We start from the raw sequence: 21,753 nt of genomic DNA, 5'->3' as shown, positions 1-21,753 counted from the left end.
AAAATAATGGCTCCACTGTCACACACCTCTTCCCTCCCTTTCCCCTTCTCCCCTCCCTCCAGTCGTCTACCCTCTCAGCTTGGGGGACCCCTCCCTCCTCAACATATCCATGCCATGTAGGGGGGGGGGGGACCCTCCCCCTCAACATATCCTCAACATAACCAACATACTCGTATCTATCTATCTACACACAGGATTAACTCTACAGTGCTTACCCATACATATTCATCTACTACTATTCCTCTCCTCTTCTCCTCCTCTTCCTTTACTCTCCACTACATGACCGCATACAAACCACATAGACTCCCTCCAGCCCCCAACATAACCCTCGATCAAAGGGTCCCACGCGGCAAAACATCCGAGGAATCCCCCTCACATATCTTGAGGACTATGTACCTATGCTCACCTGAGAAGGGGGGCTTAATGAGCTCACTTGCTCAGGTGCTGCAGACGGTCGTAGTCCTCAACTTCACTACTCATACCTGTCTTGTGGGTGGTAGTTGACCCCATACCCATCTTGTGGGTGGTAGTGAACCTCCATACCTATCTTGTGGATGGTAGTGGACCCCATACCCATCTTGTGGGTGGTAGTGGACCCCATACCTATCTTGTGGGTGGTATCACCAGCATGTACACAATGCTGAAACAGAGACGAATGCGCTGGCTCGGGCACGTTGTGCGAATGGGCGACTGCAGGATCCCCAAGGATCTCCTGTACGGAGAGTTGATGCCGGGAAAGCGTCCAACAGGCAAGCCCCAGCTACGGTACAAAGACGTATGCAAGAGTGATCTGAAAGCCATGGACGTCGATCTTGCTATATGGGTGACACTGACTGCAGACCGTTCAGCCTGGAGGCAGTCTGTTCAAAGAGGTCTCTCCAAGTTCGAGGAGTCACTTGCCAAGGAATCGGAGGCAAAGAGACAGAGAAGGAAAGCCGGTAGCCAGGAAGACAGACCAGAATCGGACTTCGTTTGTGCTCGGTGTGGGATGGACTGCCACTTTCGGATTGGCCTCATCAGTCACACCAGACGCTGCACCAGGATTGACAACTAGGGCGCAACTCCATAGTCTCCCGAGACTATGGGAGTATATACATATATATATATACATATATATATGTATATACTCCAACAGAATTTGTTGGATTTAAATTCTGTTGGACGACATATTCGACCTCGAGACACAAAAGAAGGTCACTACCAAAGATACCTTACAAGCAGAACTTATTGCAGAAGGAGGAAAGAATCGAGGCAACTACAGAAGCACCATACTGTCCCCCGAGCTTAAAGGGGCAGCTAAAAGCCTTCGTGAGAACAAGGAGATAGTTGTCAGGAGAGGTGACAAGTCGCCAATATATGTCATTCTTAAAAAAGACGAATATCTGGCGAAAATGAACATCATACTCTCTGACCAAACTAAGTTCCAAAGGGTAACGAAGGACACTACAGCCGAATTAAAAGCAAAGGTCAACAAACTGATCGAAACTGTGAACGCCAAGAAATCCGGACTCCACCTGCCAAAGATCATTGGGGAATATAAACCTGGATATGCGTATGGAAATGTCAAGACGCACAAGCCTGGAAACCCACTTCGGCCAATCATTAGCCAGATACCCACACCCACGTACAGACTGGCTAAGCGACTCAACGGCCTGCTGACTCCTTATGTTCCTTGCGCCTTCAGCCTGAAGTCTTCAAAGGAATTTGTTGACTTACTGCGGGGCACACGGGCCACAGGGAAAAGAGCCTCGTTGGACGTAGAATCGCTGTTTACCAACGTACCTGTGGACGAGACAATCGGAATGATAGCCGACAGAGTGTATCGTGATCCAGCCTGTACTCCTCTTGACATACCAGAAAATATTCTGAGGAAACTACTCCAAGCTTGTACTAAAGAGGCACCCTTCTTGAGCCCGGATGGGCACATGTATAAGCAAGTAGATGGGGTCGCCATGGGTTCTCCCCTAGGTGTCCTGTTTGCAAACTTCTACATGGGTACCATCGAGCAAAAAGTCTTAGTCGACATGAACTTGAAACCGGCCATATACTGCAGGTATGTTGACGACATTTTTACACAGGTACCTGATGTCAGACATCTGCAGGAGCTGAAGGAGGCATTTGAGCAGAGTTCCGTGCTGCGTTTCACTTACGAGATGGAAAAGGATGGGAAGCTGCCCTTTCTAGATGTAACAGTCATGGAAAAGGGCGGAGGTTTCCACACTGCAGTCTACACTAAGGAAACAAACATAGGAATGTGCCTAAATGCCAACAGCGACTGCCCAGACAGGTACAAGAGGAGTGTTGTTAACGCATATGTCGACCGTGCTCTCAGCCACAGCTCAGAATGGAAGCAAGTCGACGAAGAACTTTGTAGGGTAAGGCAGGTCCTACTCAATAACGGCTTCTCCAATGGTTTCGTCGAAGACATCATAAGAAGGAAAGTGAAAAGCCATGCAACCTCTGAAGAGACAACTAACACAACACCTATACCCCCTATTAGACTATTTTACAGGAACTTCTTTTCCACAGCTCATAAAACGGAGGAAAGGGTCCTGAAAGATATTGTTAATAGAAACGTTATCCCTACAGACAAAAATCAGAGGATACAACTGACGATTTACTATAAAACCAGAAAAACGGCCAGCCTACTCATGAGAAACTCTCCAGACACAAAACAGAATGCTTTAAAAGAGACTAACGTCGTCTATGCCTTCAAATGCCCACTTGGGGACTGTAAGCTCCAAAAAACCCACTATATAGGCAAGACAACAACATCTCTTTCTAGGCGTTTAACGATGCATAAGCAACAGGGCTCCATTAAGGAACATATAATCTCTTCCCACAACCAAACCATCGCCAGAGAAATCCTAGTAAACAACACAGAAATCATCGATAGATACAGCGATAGCAGGCAGCTTGACGTTTGCGAGGCACTACACATCAAGAAGTCAACACCAGCAATCAACAGCCAATTATTGCACAACTATATTCTACCCACCTCAAGACTCCGCTCCAATATAGAAGCATCAAGAAATATGGACCAATAGGCTTTCTACAAACACTTCTATTCAATATCTATTGTTTCGTGTTCTGTCTTGTGTTAATGAAATTAATACCCTATTAATACTCTTGTTCTGTCTTGTGTTGATGAAATTAATACCCTATTAATACCACATTTTGTTCTGTCTTGTGTTAATGCCACATCACCTCTTCCACCTCACTCAAATGTAGATATAAAATCGGAGATACGTAAGTTCTTTTCAGTTGTGTATTTGTGAACTAAAGTCTTTGAAAATGTAATAAGTTTTACGAAACGCGCCCGTGTCGCGTCAGACTAGAAATAAAAATGAATTTTGGAGAATTGATTTTTGATTTACCTCCAACAGTGAAGCGTAATGTACGAAAGATTGAGAAAATTCGTGTTAGAATTATTAATCTTACTTTTTCGGTCATATTTAATAATATATGTCTACAGGAAAGACTGCTACCAAAATATACTAATATATATATATATATATATATATATATATATATATATATATATATATATATATATATATATATATATATATATATCGGTAGGTAACCGACCACTTACCTACCTCTCTGATGATGTTTTGCAGCGTGAACAATTAAGTCCAGCTCATCTGATGTATGGGAGACCACTCAGCACCCTAGTGTCCCTTACAGACGAGGAACCAGAGTATCCTTCATATGTCCGAGAGAGTGATTTGGTTCAACGTTTCAAACATCTATCAGGGGTGATAGGTCGGTGGAATGACGTATGGACTCGAGAATACCTTACTGCTCTGAGGGAGTATCATTATGGGGCAAACAACCCCTACAACAGAATTAACTTGCATACTGGTGATATAGTTCTGGTGGATAGCGATGGGCCACGCTCAGAGTGGCCTTTAGGCCACATAGTCTCTGTTCATCCGGACAGTCAGGGCATCTTGAGAATAGTGAACTACTAGGCAACACTACTCTCAAAACATTAGAGAAATTAGTTCCTCTAGAATTGGCAGGAAAAGAAGACGTTCAACGACTTTCAGCACCCAAAACGCCAGTACAGGACATTCTTCCCGAGCGGACTGCGGCACAGCAGTGCAAGCTCAAATTAAAGAACCTCTATAATTCTTAGGGCAAGGAATAAAGTGATCACAGTCCTTACCAGGACTTCGACCCGTGTTCCTCACCCCCCCCCCCCACCCCTCGCAAAATTATGTCAGACATCTGACATACACCAAATAACATAAGTTACTCATTAAAGAAAAGGAGAATGGGTTATTCTGTGACGTCATCAAACAAGACGTATATTTATATATCTCGTCTCTTTTTAAACAACAGTCTAGCGTTTAAACTTAAAAAAAAAGTGTTCACTAGGACTGAATATAATTAACTACACCAAAATTATAGCTTGACTCCCTTGTAACTGTTGAATTAAACCCAGAAATAGAACCAAAACATTGGAACAAGGAGGGAGGCCGAGCATCACAACACAGCAACTTGTAAACACAGTCAGGAAGCACTCCCTGACAAATTTTACAACACATAAAAGTTCTTTCTCCGAGCTTCGACACAGTGTCCTCTACGATCTGCTCAACCGAAGATCTCATTAGCAAAGAGAAGAGCTAAGTATCCAACTGCTTTAGACTCTAGTATTATCGGTGCACCGAATAATATAGATTAAGTAGCCGGTTATTAGCATGAGAAAATCCCAAACAAAGTACGTTTACTCAGCTCTATTACACACACACACACACATATTCCATGTCATACCTGTACTTATATGTTTAGGGATCCATTATTAATTCTAAACATTCGGCAGGAATGAGTGATGTGAAGTTACCTTGGATTACAGATGGCTCCCAACATTATTATAGAAATTTGTTACCCTGCTGTACATCAAGCCTTGCAGGCCTCCAGATAGCCACCATTACGTGGCACTCTGAGGCACAGGGTCACACCTTAATCTGATGATACAATTACACAGCTTTAGCAGTCCACAACTACAGTATCAAATAAGGCCCTTTTGTATTTAATACTGTAGAAAGAGTAGAATACATAATTAAATTAACTATAAGTATAACAGTAGATTAGACCACAATATGTGTTATGATTTATAATTTATATATTAAAGACTAGTAAACAATTTGTGGTTTATGAAGAATCCACTTCAAAGTGGTTCAAAGCTACAAATTGCCCCCCCCCCCCAACTGTGTGTGATAAGTTCTAGTAGCTGAATTAGAATATACAGTCCACTAACTAAGAACTAAGAACAATAATTCAATAATGAAGTTTAACTAAAAAATAATCAATTAAAATTAATATAATATTAAAGTCAATTAAAAAATAAACTAAAGTAAACATTTAATATTTCATAAAAAGAAAAGAAAAAACTGCTAGGATTTTCCCACAAAAGGTGTGCCACTAGTCCACGAACAAAGAGGGCGAGTTAGGAGGAAAGGAAAGGAAAGGCTTTGTGAAATATGCACCATACCACACTGGAAGACAGAAGAGTTTGGGGAGACGTGATCACTCCCTACCTGCATAGCCTCTTCCTTTTTCTCTCATTAATCAATAAATATCCTTTGCATCATTTCTTGATTAAAATAGCTGATTTCTCTGCACCATGCTTCTCAGTCTTCTCATGTTCTTTTTCAAATAAAGTCTACTTACTGTTTTCCAGCAGCAGCATCGCTTCATACTACATATATTAATCAACTTTCAAATTCTTTACAACTTCAGTACAGATTTTTTTCAATATTATGGCTTTTTGTTGTTTCCCCCCCCCCCTTGTCAGTATCTAGTTCAAGACCTCGTATTATCAATATCATTACTGTTTGTCAACAAATTATATTTTAGTTAGCTCAAATTATTTTGTGCACATCACACGGTTACTGCTTATTGTAAACTGCTGATGTGTGAATCGTAATTCCTCTTTCACAAAAACATATATATATACATATTTATACTTGAACACTAGCCTCACAGTCTTTTATGCTCATTATAGCTTAACACGCACACTTGACTTTTACTTATTTTTAATATTTTCTCATTCTTTTCAAATAATTTATTGGAAAGACTGTTTTACAACATCTAGGCTTTACAAACGTTCTTTTTCATTTATCATCTAATCACATGCATGTATGCTTTTCTTCAGCTCGATTGCCCTTATTCGTATGTGATGATATACTTTCCCACCATCAAACCCAGAAAATAATTATTAATTGGCTCAGCTTGAGGTCTGGATCGGCCTCCGGTCCATAACCAAAGCCCAGACTAGAAGTCAGACTTGGACCTCTGGTCCTGGTTATGGACTGGAGTCCGATCCACACCTCGAGCCCAGCCAATGTTGAACTGCTTAAAGAAACCTTCTTATTTGATACAAAAACTTGTAATAGTTTAAAAGTCTGTGAAATAATGCAAGTTGTATGTTTTGACTATCTGGCTAATAGCGTGTTTGTTACATTTGTTCTTTGTTATGTATTGCCTTGCTAATAGTGTAATGCCGCATTTTGTCTGGCTCACTTAGCACAAGTGAAGAGAAAAGGCTTTTGCACAGAACGACCGGTCTATCCATTCATACGTTGAGATGAGAGCAGGCACGCGTCGACCACAGCAGTGTGTTAAACCCCTGCCGGAAGTTGACAGAGAGAGACAGACAGACAGACAGACAGTCAGACAGCGCTAATGCCATGTTAGACTGAGTGGGTTACAAGAACTGAAAAAACAGTCACACAGTAATAGAATGGTGTTTGCATGTTGGTCCCGTTACGTTACGAGATGGAAAACACTCAGTAGCACTGATTTGATTTTTGTTATAAGAAAATTGAAGCTTGCCTTACGACTGATGATTTTCTATGTTACGTTATAAGCTCTAAAACAGTCACACAGTAATAGAATGATGTTTGCATGTTGGTCTCGTTACGATACGAGGTGAAAACACACTGTAGCTTTGATTTGATTTTGTTATAAGAAGGTTGAAGACTGTCTTCATGACGAGCCTCGTTACTCTTAAATGTTATTTGGGGAAGCATGGAAAACGCTATGTGAACAGCGTTCACATAGCGTCAAAGCGTTCACATTATGTGTCAAAAAATTTCCAAAATGGTCAAAAACGATTATCAAACAAAAATGTCAACTGAAATCATGTCTATGACTCTCAGCTATCAAAATAGCATATATTAAAAACAAATTATAATTAGTTTTATTAAAAAAAATTTAGTTAAAAAAAAAGCCAAACTTTTTTCTTTTTTAAATTTTATCTCCCTCTTTTGTTTAAAAGGCGATTTGCATGAAACTTATACACCTGACTGCACGTAAGCTTATCTGTAAGGGTGCCAATTTTGAAGGAAATTGGTTGATGTCAACCTCAGTTACAGATGGCAACACCTTAGACTTTATTTTTTACTTACTTGAACTTTTATGTTACTTGAAAATATATATCTCTTTCATTTTTTATTCAATTTACATGAAACTTACACCTTATATGTAAAGTTTGTCTCTAAAATCTTAAGGAAGCGTTTTTTCCTGAGTTCATTTATTGATTTTATAAATAGCAATAAATATGATATATTTGCATAATTTTCGGGGGGAACTTTTGACTAAAGTTCGGAAAAGGAAAACTAAAGACGTTTTGGAAAATCCCTTCCTATAGATCCTTTATTATATGCTAATGTGTCAGAAAAGTGTCATAGACTGATTATATCTAAAAGGTGTGGTTGTGTCAACCACAACCAACTGAGACTTATAACAAAATCAGGGGCCTCGTAGCCTGGTGGATAGCGCGCAGGGCTCGTAATTCTGTGGCGCGGGTTCGATTCCCGCACGAGGCAGAAACAAATGGGCAAAGTTTCTTTCACCCTGAATGCCCCTGTTACCTAGCAGTAAATAGGTACCTGGGAGTTAGTCAGCTGTCACGGGCTGCTTCCTGGGGGTGGAGGCCTGGTCGAGGACCGGGCCGCGGGGACACTAAAGCCCCAAAATCATCTCAAGATAACCTCAAGATAGAAGATAAATATACACTTGAAAATGTGTAAAATTCGTTGAAAAAAAATAAATAAAAAATCTCCCTTACTATTTAGGCTACAGTACTGAAACGTGAAACAATTGCAGCCCTTTACATATACAACTAGTCAAAAAATATTGGTTGACATTGAACAAATTTCATTTTTTCAGAAGTAACGCCCCCTTCTATCATATGTTTACTTTACTATCGGTGCAATGCTTGGAATTTGTTTGTGGGGAACATGACTCACCTATGGGATAGTCAGAGAATGGGGATCTTCTAACCTAGTCATCCAGGCAAAAAAAAAAACTTTTAAATAATGAATGGCGCGTTTCAGGTGGGAAGGAGGTGTGACCGCAGGTGTTTGCTGACGTGGAATGATGTCTCAGCAATTTGCTGAGACATGCTGTTTATGTTGGGTTTGAATGTATGTAGGACCTTAAACACTAGCCTACCTAGTTAGCTTGAAAGTGTAAACTTAAACTGAGATGAAAAACGCTTAGTAATATTATTGAATTAGTGATAAAAAAATGTAGACAGACTAACCCAAAACTCTGCTTTTTTTTTTTTTTAGTTTTGTCTCTGTCCACCCTGAGGATTTTGTAGTGGTCTGACATAAGTGGTATACAGAGTCCTGAACGATTCCTTACATAACTTTCTAAAGGCAGTTTTTATGTTGCCCAACATAGCATATGCCACTGATGATATCCTTTTGATGTGGACCTCTGGGGCAGGTACGGTGTGATATCAACCCCCAGATCTTTCTCTCTAATTCTCTAGACACCCTCTGGCCAATGCTTAAGGCCTTGGTCACGGAAATGGTCGAAAGTTTGCTGTCGAAACTAGGTATCTAACAAACCACAAGCTGATTCGAAAGACAATTGTGCACAAGCTGAAGAAAGTCGAAAAAAAACAATATCCTCACCGTCAAGAACGCAGGACAGGAAATGCTCTCCTAGATAACAGGTAAAGTCCAGTACATTTGAAATCGACCTTGATGAGTCAGCTTCAAGTACACCAAGATCCTGAACTCCAATTTCAACTTCCATGGATACCACGGTAATATCAGCAAGTTCCAGCAACCTAGAACTAAAGATCCTGCAATGGAATATGCATGGGCTGAGCACAAAATTGCAACACTTGCAATGCATAGCAGCAACCAAATGCATAGATATCCTGATACTACAGGATTGATTGAGATTAAGCCACCCAAAAGGTGGCACGGGCATGAATAGCCCGTAAGTGGTGGCCCTTTGGAGCCATTACCAGTATCATTAGCTGATACTGGAGATCTATGGAGGTGCGACTGCACCCTACAGAGAGGTCGTGACCTCTCCTGATACTACAGGAGAGCTTGCTTCGAGACAGATTTGAACCTAAAATCTCAGGCTATCGAGGCTTGTTCCTTCTATGGGTCAACGGACGATCCAGGGGATGTGCCATATATGTGAAATGTGACCTGATCTCCATGCCCATCAGATGGTGCTCCAGGGACAGAGGTGATGGGAGTATCCATTGAGCCACGACAAGACACGTATCCAAGATACGACAAACTTCAAGTGCTTAATATTTACAGGTCTTTACGTGCTGAAATTGGTCTCTCAGTGTTATTTGTACACGTGACCACCTCAAATATAATAATTCGTGGTGATTTCAATGCCCATCATCGATTGGCACTGGGCACGGACACAACAAATGATGCCGGCACTCACATAGTACATCTATTAGACCAGCTACAAGAAATCCGAAACCTAAACAAGAATGAACTCACCACATCCAAGGAGGTAGATCAAACATTACCTTCGTTTCAGCCTCCCTAAGAGAGGCAGCAACATGGTCCAAATTGATCTAAAGTTGGATCTACCCACCCCAACTCCACCAGAATATTGGAACTTTGCTTTAGCAAAATGGGCCCGATTTCAAAACCTCTTTTCATAGTGGCTCAGAAACAGTAATGTTTCCGAAGATATTAATCAGGCAGACCAAGAATTTGTCAAAGCAATTCAAAGTGCAGTAACCACATTATTCCACTGAAAAAACAGTCCACCAAACACTACAAAGAACACTGGTACTATTGCGAATGTGTGAAACAATTCAATCACAGACTCAACAGAACAAGGAAGCTTCGCAAAAAGCAGCCAAGTGACCACAACATTACCCTACTTTGTGATGTCAAGGAACGTGTGCATCAAGAGACCAGGCTAATAAAAGAACAAAAGTTGCTGGAATGGTGTTCACATCTGAATGAACACACCTCTCTTGGAGAGATGTGGCAGCAAATCCACAGGGCCAAAGGAAATAAAGCACCTAAAGTCCCCCACCCTAAGGATCCTCAACAGGAAGCCGAAGTACCGGCATCTAAATTTGCAGAAAGAAGAACCAGTAATCAGCTTCCACCAGATGTACTAGCAGTGCAGACAGGATTAGAGGAAGAGAGGTGGCACAAAATCCTAACAGCATGTGAAGAAGTCTCTGATACTAATAACCCTTTCATACTGGATGAGCTAAATCGGGCTAAGAAAAACTCCAAAGATACATCCCCTGGAGACGACAAAACAACTTATAAAATGATTAAAAACCTCAGCCCAGAGGGAGACGCTGCATACCTTAGGTTAATTAATTTAGTCGGGACTTCTCAAACTAGACCTACTGCTTGGAATAAGGCAGACATAGTATCGATCCCAAAACCCAAAGAACCATCTAATCCAAGACCCATCTCTCCCCTAAGATGAGCAGCCTAGACGGCTGACAGAATTGCACTCAACAGACTTGAGTGGAAAATGCATAAACTGCACTAGAACATGTATACCTATAGAAAAAGGGTTGGCACAGTGGAATATATTACAACTTTGTCCATTTGAATGACAGACCTAGAATGCTAATATTCATGGACCTCGTGAAAGCCTTTGAACTGGCTAGCACCCCCAGCAATTCTCTGCTGCCTCATCGACAAAGAGGTCAAAGGCAACCTGCTCTCCTGGACCAAAAACTGTCTCATAAATAGAGAAGCAAAAGTGAAACTTCATAGCACAGTCTCTGAATACAATAGATATGAAAATGGTACACCGCAAGGAGGCATTCTCAGCCCCTTTCTCCTAATGTAATATTCTTAATGGATGTGTGTGTAAATCACGAAAAATAAACACGTAATTAAAAATGTGACAGTGTCAGACCACGGAGGAAGAACTGAAACAGGAATTTCCTTAAGTACTTTCGTATATTAATACATCTTCAGAAGGAGTCCTTCTGAAGATGTATTAATATAAGAAAGTACTTAAGGAAATTACTGCTTCAATTCTTCCTCCGTGGTATGACACTGTCACTCCTAATGGAAATAATAATGTGGCTGAAACTCCCACAGCACTGCAGGCTGCTAAAATACGCAGACGACTTTGTCATCATTATAAAAGGAAGGGATGCAGCATGCCTAATTGGAAGATTAATAGACCTTTGTTCCCATAGCGTCTGAGATGCATGGCCCCCCTGGGGAAAGAGTGCCTTAGGATTTCTCAAGGAATTGGGCTCCAGGCTCATTGACATCCCCAGAGACCCAAGGGCTGCCAGTTTTTGTTTCAGCGCCTCAGTGTGGCGATTCAGAAGGGAAAACGCCTGCTGCATCCTCGGTTCCTCTCCGGAAGCGAAGGAACCTCAGGAGATCCATAACCTTTAAGCACTCAATGTATCAACGAATGTATATCATGTAACCGATAAATATATAATAAAGCACAAAACACACACAAAAGGAAGGGGGTGGTAGCAGAAAAGTACACAGAAATTGTATTGGAGGGGACCTAAACATTCCCTCTAATGCGTAATGTGTGGTTTCCTCCGAGGCTAAGGGTCCCTTTCTTTCAGTCAGAGGTGGTGTTAAGGTAACAACAACCTGTGAGGTGGTTGGTAACTCCTTGTTCTATTTTGTGTATATATGCTTGATGGCAATTTTGTGTCGTTGAAAATCTGTGTATGTTCCCAAGGTGTATAATATACATAATTGTATTTTAATGTTTGCCTTTTGTACTCCATGTTAAGTTATATATTATTTACGGTATTGGTACTGTGAGTTGACGGGTGGAGTCAGCGAGCAGCTACCTCACTGGTCTGCCAGTTATTTAGAGGAACACATGTATTGTGTGTGCTCTCTCTGAGTATTGCTTAGTAGGGATATTTTTGTATATATATATCTATTGACTTTTTAGTTTTGATCGATCTTTTGACCGATCAAATTCAAGTACGGAAAAGGCTCACTCCATCGTGTGATTACTCTAAGATGGAATACAATTACCGAAACTCTCGTAAAGGTCCTGGATGATGACCTTCTAGATCGCCTTGGAGGAAACTATCAGGAAATGAGAGAGGAATTGCAAAACACCTCATAGAAGGAGCTGATAAGTGATCATGGCATGGAAACATCAAGGGAAAATTTTTAAAAGGTCATTACTAAACTCGAACATAGATATGTGCCATAAAGGAGAAAGAAACGAAAGGGAACAAGATGAATGACACAAGTAGTAAAAAGTGAGCTAATAACTAAACCGAACCTCTGGAAACGGTATAAATAAACAATGAACATCACTGATTATAAGATATATAAAAGGGCATTAAATTCAACTACTCAGAATATCAGATTAACCAAAAGAAACTATGAAACAAAATTTGCCCAAAACATAAAGAAAGATAAAAAAAATCATTCTATGCATATATACATTGTAAAACCAAGGCCAGGACTCTGTAGGACTCCTAAAAGATGAGACTAACCAAGTTATATTGTATGATAGAAAGGCAGCAAACATTCTGAATTAATACTTTACAACAGTGTTCACATTAAAAAGACTGAACGACATACCATCATCCACACAAACGTTAGAAGGAGATGAAGGGAATTAATTAAAGGTTATCCACATTACATGCAACACAATCACGAAGAGCATTGTCAAACTAAAAGTCTCAAAAGCCCGAGGTGTGGATGGAGTTCAATCCAAAGTCGTAAGGGAACTGGCAAATGCACTATGCATAACACTGAAACTCCTTTTCAGAAAATTCCAGGACCAAGGCCTAATCCCCCTGGATTGGAAATGTGCAACATGTTACGTAAATTTTCAAAAAAGGCAAAAAGTGCTCGGCAGAAAACTACCGTCCGATCAGCCTGACATCGCACATCTGCAAGCTCATGGAGAGAATCCCTTGGGAGGGAATCATATAACACCTCCCAGAGAACAGTCTTGTAAAATCAACGCAACATGGGTTTGTTACAAATAGATCCTGCCTCACTAACCTGCTCACATTTCTGGAAACGATAACTGGGTTTTCAGACAAATGACTTCCGGTAGATGTAGCTTACATGGACCTTGCTAAAGTTTTTGACAAGGTACCACATGAAAGACAGGCAAGGAAATTACAGGCACACGGAATAATTGAGAGAATGCTGTAATTGATAAAACAGTGGTTGAAACATAGAAAATAAAGGGTCGTGCTAAATGGGAGTGAATCTGACTGGGAAAAATGTGCTAAGTGGGGCCCTATAGGGGTCCATTTTGGGGCCAACACTGTTTGTCATACACATCAATGACATAGATGAGAATATTACAAATCACTTCAACAAATTTACAGATGACACTAAGACCTATTGTAAAGTGGGAAGTAAAAGTGATATTGAGACCTTACAAAGATATCTGCAGGAACTTCATAAATGGTCAGATTACTGCCAAATGCTCTTTAATTCGATCAATTTAAGATCATACATATGGGGCATAACAATCCACGTCACAACTACCAAATTAACATCCCTGCCTTACAGCAGATAGATGAAGAAAAGGGCCATGGAATCAGAATCCATCATTCACTGAAAAATGTACAGAAAAAAACTGCAGAAAAAAATACGAACCAAACCTTGAGAATAATCAAGGGTGACTTTACCTTCAAGGAAAAGAAAGTAATCGTTCAATTGTATAAGTCTCTGGTGTGCCGCCACCTGGATTATTGCATCCAGGCATGGAGACCGCATCATCAGAAAGATATAGCTGCTCTGGAGAAGGTGCAACACCAGGCAACATAAATCATACTAGAGCTTAATCATCTCTTATCAGGAACGGTTGAGGGCCACAGGGTTAATAGCACTGCAGTAAGCCCCAATATAGGACAGAAAACAGGAGATGCTTTTTCACCCATAGGGTTGTAAAAGCCGTGGAGCTGCTTTCCCGCTGAAGCCGAAAAGGACAAAACTCTCCTGGGTTTTAAAATACGATAAAAAAGATCATGGCAAATAGGGGGACCTATGACAAGCCGCCAGCTTCCTATCCTCGTCGAGGCCACTAGTATTAGTGGTAAATTCAGGTTAATTTGCGTGGATCAGAATTTTACAAGTGTTTTCACTACATTCTTAAATTGTAACTCTTGTGGTAAGTAAGTAATTATCAAAAGAAGGCACCAAGCCAGGACTCTTGTGATAAGGTGACTTATAATTCACCTTATATTATTATTAAATTCATCTTATATTATTAGTTAAACCGTTTGGAAACTGTCACATTTTGGTGTGTGGACCTTAACTCTGGAGAGGAGATTCAGGACTTAGTCAAGTTTCATGGTTTGTGCACATTAAATTTTCAGGAGATTCCTGACTTTGCCAGATTTTTTAGTAATTGTAACTCTAACGTTTAAACCCGAGTAACTGACTTTGCCATTTGTCATGTCATTGTGGAGCCTAACTTCCATAGAATGTTTTTTGACTCTTGTCATGTTTCCAGCCATTGTGGACTCTGACTATTGAAAAGAGTTGTTCAACTTTGCCATTTGCCTGTTCAGTTGGAACTTAGTTTTTCTAAAGGCAAAGTAATAGTTCCTTGACTTGTGTTATTGATGTTCATGCTCAAACTTTATACCCCCACTCTGGTTATGTAACGTCACCAACCACCATGTTCACAACTTACTAGACACCTGTGTGCCTAGTGTACCAATGTTATTAGGTGATCTTTGCTTAATGACATCTTGCTACTATGACTTGTGCTTTGTGTTAAGTTACTTCATTGTTATTTGGTTGCGAGTATTGTCGGGGTTCACCATAAGAGGGTGAGCAACAGTATACACAAGGTCACTCACCGTAGCCCTGCGGGTCTTCACTCTATCCTCGCGGCGCCACTGTACGCCAGGAGAGTACCCCAGTCGATTCCCAACCGGCCTTAGTAGTTAGAGATGAGTGGGGACACAGTTTGCTCTTTCAACTGTGTGCCCGCCCCGGCAAGGGCTCTACTATTAACCACAAGGTCGCCAAATGGTGTTTCCTGTGTCCAGTAACACGTCAGTGGAATTTCGGAATTGTGGTAACAGCGGCAAGAACACACTCAATAGATCTGATATCAGGCAGGTATTTATTTCTATCACTCTCTTTCCTTTCATATATTATATAGCCACAAAAAATTTGGAGGGGATGATACAAACGCCAAGGTATTTTGTGTTTTACTTAAAACTCAAGACATCACATCCGTATATCAACAAGTAAACAGCTATTTCATGCGTAAGTCGCTCGTTCTCACAAATAATCATGAACTCGCCAAGCTGGCAATGCTCCCCCTCACATCAATGTCAAAATCAACTGGGCGACTCCCCCCCCCCCCCCACTGCGTGATCTCTTACTGCACTTTTTGTTGGCGAAATATGCCTGTTTCTTTAAATTCTCAAGGATCACTAAATGTTCAAACAACACAATATCTGTGACAATAGCAATAGAACGTAAATACTTCGCTGCACTGATCTTGAGCTCAATCAAACATTTCTATATTAATGAACACAATAATTCACTATCATGGTATAACACACTGCACCTCATTTAATGATAAAGCATGCAAGTATATATTACTGGAGTTCTCAGTAATTCCTTTCGTGGGCGAATATTCAATTGATCACTGCACACATGAATGGTTATTCAATACACAAGCATAGACATATATATATATATATATATATATATATATATATATATATATATATATATATATATATATATATATATATATATATATATATATATATCATAGATATAGATAAATCATAGATATCAATAATAGTAATAATATAGTTACTGGGCACATAGCCTAACACCAAATACTGGTACATTTATATATATATATATATTCTCTCACTAAATGATCATATTAAAGTCTCATGAAAGACATTATCAACACAGTAAATTCATCAATTACTCTGGGTTCCTGCACACACCAATAATAATAATAGATACCGTGAGTGCTCTATGTAGCCCCACTCTGCACACTTGTGCCTTACTGTGACATAGGTGAGCCTTGCTCACGACATACAAAATACTCTGGCTAAATAATATAGCTGACTAAAGGGGAATTGGGAGGGAAAATAGAATCACCTACTTCCACCTATCCTCCGGTGAGAGTTGAGTTGTAGCTCCTGGTCCAGGCTCCCACCTCATGTAGGGAACGCCCCCAAACACACCCTGTTGTGTCCTCCAGGAACCTAATCAACGTCCCAAAATAAACGCGTCGTCTCCGTGTTCTGTCCTCCGTAGGTCCGTGCTCCTCCTCCACGTCTTATTGGGTTGGAGTCGGTCTCCCGGCCGTCAACTTCTCCTCCCAACTACTGCTGCCAACCTACGTCTCGGCTGCAGTCGTACAGATTCCCAATTAGTATCTTCTTTCACTGCTTCCCAGTGGATTGGCCCAGCCACTACGTCGTCACTGTGAAGCTATCAGACGTCCCAGACGATACTGCCTAGACTTCACCTGCACAGCACCCGACCCTGGAGCACTTGATGCTCAGTATACCGTCAATTCCCTCTTCGGTCCACACATGGAATGAAAGAAGACCTCCCGTGGCGTATTACTGTCAGATTGACAGGATCAATCTTCACACATCCGTCCACCTTGACGTGTCGTGTCAGACTGATTCCCTCACGGAGGATTGGCCCAGCCACTACGTCATCACTGTGAAGCTATCAGCCGTCGCATACGTTGCTGCCTAGACTCCACTCTTGCACAACACCTGTCCATGGAGCACTTGATGCTCAATATTCTGTCAATTCCTTCTCTGGCCCAACACATGAACGAAGGAAGACCCCACAGGTGCTGGCAGACCACGGGTGATGCGTAAATCCTCCAGAGACGGGGTAAACTATCCAACTGACAGGACCCCCCCCCCCCAGCGCATGTCCGACCTCCTTGACGTGCTGTCTTAGACTGATGGTGCCACCGCTGCGCGATGACCGGACCCCCCTTTCCCCGTGACGTCATACTTGCCAAGAGAGGTTTTCATTGGCTCCCTGTGCCACGTCGCTGTCGGTGACCAATCTGGCGCCACTGACGTCACACAGTTTGGGCGGCAAAACGGAGGGGCCAGCGCCATATTGGCTTCCTAAAGGGCCTATACCACAGGCCAAAATACTCTTCTTTTACATATTTCTCGCCACCTCGAGAACACTACACTCTCCCACATATATCAAACTGATGCTTGCGACGTAGAGAACGCTCGGGTAAAGTGGACATGACTCTTACGGCAGGCGTGGGAGAAATATAAGGGGGGGAACACCGTCACAGTATGTATTAGATGTTTGTGTATAATAACCGGTGTCATGTAGATAAGTTCGCCCTAGTAAACTGGTGGATTTTACTTATACTTTCACTCTACCCTAGACATAGAGGTCCTTAAAAAAATTGAGGCCTGGAAGTTCATGGGTTTATACGGGGAAAATTCTACCCACGAACCTTTCTGTAGATCATGACAAAACACTCCCTCCCACAGGAGTTTGACTTTTTGTATTAATGTGAGGTGAAGACTCTCGGTCCAGGTTAAGAAGGGACCTTGTCGTTATATTCAAGGGACCGTCGAGGGAATAAGTGAGAGCTTTTAACTTACATTTGTGTGTCCATCCCGGATGGATAGCACCTCAACCTTACATCTTGGGGGCAGTGTCCAGAAGTGGACACCAATCTACCTTACAGTAAATACTGAAGTTGAGTGAGAGTTGTCAATAAGAAAGATGTATTATGAGTCAGAGGAGAAAACACTGGTGTAGAGTGAGAGTGGTCTATAAGAGGAATGATGACAGGTATCAGGGAACCAGGTACAATATCAAAAGGTGGGGCTCAAAAGCTACATCCATGCTCTCAGTAGACACAACTAGGTTAGCACAGGTTGGAATGTGCAACTAGGTAATAACATATGTTAATATCACACCCATGGTAATATAGCACAAATGGTAAAAACAGGAATGGTAATAAGACACAAATGGTAGTAACACATGTTAATAACAAAAACATGGGAATAAATCACATGGACGCGCACACGAACGCGTTAATAACACACATCGTAATAACACATAAAGTAATACGCCACACATAGATATAACGCACATAGTAATAGGCCACACATAGTAATAGGCCACACATAGTAATAGGCCACACATAGTAATAGGCCACACATAGTAATAGTGAACACATAGTAATAGGCCACACATAGTAATAGTGAACACATGTAATAACACACAGTCATAAAACATACACATATTAATACTTATAAACCAATAATACACACGTTAATAACACATATATGATAATAAGACACGCATGGTAATAATACACAATTGCAAAAATAACACACAAATAAGAGCCATGAGATGGATTTAAACCTGCGTACTGGGTACTCCCAAGCAAACACCTTTAACCACTAGGCCACGATATGCTACAAAGATAATGCAACCTATGATTCAATTGAATCCTCTAGTGTTCCTGAGACATCGTCTGATACCAAATCAGACTTTTTACACATTACCCTCTGGCTGTGGTACATACGCTCTACCCCCCAACGCTTCTCTTCAAATAAACAAAAAGATCACGTGAATGTGACATGCTTGTGCAACTCACATACAGGAATACCACAAAATCACACACATGCTCAGTATCATACATAAACACATAAGTATCATACATAAACACATATGCATACACATAAGACATGTGTAGATCTTGCTAACCTTTAAGTGTACAAATGCAAAATAATATAACTTATATACTACACCCCGTCTATTACAAGAAGCTTCAAAGTTAAAATATTAATTTAATCGTGGTCGTCGTCGAGGACGTCAACGACTGGAGGGTGAACATTAGCGAGAGCCCGATGGTGATGACTGTATCGCTCATACGACTCATGTAACTGTATATAATATGAGGTTCTTCATGACTCTCTCTGAGCGAGCTGCTGCTATTTCTGGGGGAGAGATAAACAGTATTATAATCGTCCAGTAAGCATTAATTAAGTTTCGATTTTAAAGAAGGAATTTTGCCCAAACGTTCAGAGGTACACAAATATCATAAGTGTTATTGTGGCAGAAGCAGGGGTACAACACTGTACAAGTCTGGTGAGTATAGGGGAGAGTAACAGGGACTCACCCCCAAACATGTCAAGCACAGAGGGAGAAGTAGCTGGGATAAAGTTGTGTATGGTGGTGTCTGCCTGTCTGTGTCTGTCTGTCTGTCTGTCTGTGTCTGTGTATGTCTTTCTCAGTCTCTGTGTCTTTCTCTTTCTCAGTCTCTGTGTCTGTGTCTTTCTCAGTCTCTGTGTCTGTGTCTTTCTCAGTCTCTGTGTCTGTGTCTTTCTCACTCTGTGTCTTTCTCTTTCTCACTCTGTGTCTGTGTCTGTCTATGTCTTTCTCACTCTCTGTGTCTTTCTCTTTCTCACTTAATCTTCATCAATCAATCTCGCTCTCTCTCTCTCTCTCTCTCACTCTCTCTCGCTCTCTCTCTCTCTCGCTATCTCTCTCTCTCTCGCTATCTCTCTCTCACTCTCTAGTAATAAAAACTAAATTTTGTTTATAACATTTAAAAAAATGTTTCCTGGGTAGAGAATACAAGATGGAGTGAGGTACTAATAACTTTTGGAGCTATAACTTTGTTGCGTCTAAATTTTGCACATATTGGGAAGGCTACAGAGAATAATTATTTACAGTAAACTATACTCAAGCAGTGTTTTGAGCGAGCAACATGAACGTTATTTGCCATTCTGAGACCATAAAAAATAAAATAAAAATTGGTGACATTTTAACATTTTTATTCCTAATTTGAAATTGTGAAATTTTGCTTATTTTCATTTTTTTCTGTTCGTGGTATAATGTTTGTCCATTAGGAAAAGTTGGAGCATTAACCATGAAGATTATTTAAAAAAAAAAAGAGTGTGTGAGGAAGTTTCAGTCCACAGTCACCGGGAGTGAGAATTGTATATAAATATTATTAGTAACTTAAATGTTTGTTTAGCATTTATAACCTCTGGCATATATTAACGTCCGGCATATCGTAAAGCATATATTAACGGGGGCGTCTGAGGTTGATACATGAAAGTCGTTCAGTGTCAACCAATATTATTTGACTAGTTGTATATGAAAAGTGCTGAAATTGTCCCAAGTTTCAGTACTGCAGCGTAAATAGAAAGAGAGATTTTTTTTTCAACGTTTTTTACACATTTTCAAGTCCACACTTCAGAACACACGTTTCAGATATAATTATTCTGTGACACTTTTCTGACACATTAGCATATAATAAAGGACTTTGATTTATAGAATTTCCAAAACATTTTTAGTTTTCCTAATATAAATGTTCAAAGTTCCAAAAAAATTTTTTTGCAAATATGGCATGTTTATTGCTATTATAAAATCAATAAATGAACTTAGAGAAAAATAAAAAGTCTCCAATGTAGAGACATGCCCTCCACATATACTGTGTAAGTTTCATGTAAATTGAATAAAAAATGAATCAGTTTTGAAAAGGTTTGGGCCAATTGAAAAAAAACAGAAATGAATAAAGTCTAAGGTTCTAAAATCTGTGGCTGAGGTTGACATCAACCAATTTTCTCCAAAATTGGCACCCTTACAGATAGGCTTACGTACAGTCAGGTATGTAAGTTTGATGCAAATCGACAAAAAAAAAAAAAAAAAAAAAAAAAAATCTTAATTTTTTTTTTTTTCAATTAAACTAATTATAATATATGTTTAATATATGCTATTGTGATAGCAAAGAGTCATAGCTATGATTTCAGTTGACACTTTTGATTGATAATCGATTTGACCATTTTTGCATAATTTTCACAACTACTTCAATATTTTTTTTTCTCCCTTCCTATTTATGCTACGATGCTGAAACTTGGACCAGATGAAAGATTTTTCATATAGAATTTGTCAAAAGAGTTTGATTGAAATCGAACAAGTTTTCATTTATTGCATTTTAGGAACCAGACGCCCCCTTAACTCGACACCACTGCCTCTGTTAATCTGAGGATTTGTATACAAAAATGACCTTTCAGTTCCAGTCCCCCCATGACCTTGAGATGTAACTTTTCAATACCAGGTCCCCGGTGACCTTGGGATGTGACCTTTCAGTGCTTGACCTACCTGGTTTGAAGGTCAGGTATTAGTCTACTAAGCTGTGAATGTTAGGTATTAGTGTACAAAACTTTGACTGTCAAGTATTGGTCTAATTATATCTAAATGTCAGACACTAGTTTATTAAGCTTTGTAACTTAAATTAATTACCAGAACAATTTTTACCTTGTGCTTGAAGGTGGAGTCCAGCAAATGTAGCTTCCCAGTGATTAACATCAAGCGGGAAAGATGAGAACTCGCTTCAATTAAATGATTCGTCCAGCCCATTAAACTGAAACAACAAAATATTATTGAAGGAAAATATATAAATTACTAGAGTTACGAACAATATAACTCAAATTCTAAAACACCTTCT

The sequence above is a fragment of the Procambarus clarkii genome, chromosome 93 (genome assembly GCF_040958095.1).
Source record: "Procambarus clarkii isolate CNS0578487 chromosome 93, FALCON_Pclarkii_2.0, whole genome shotgun sequence".
Taxonomy (NCBI): domain Eukaryota; kingdom Metazoa; phylum Arthropoda; class Malacostraca; order Decapoda; family Cambaridae; genus Procambarus; species Procambarus clarkii.
This window is presented reverse-complemented; position numbering follows the sequence as displayed.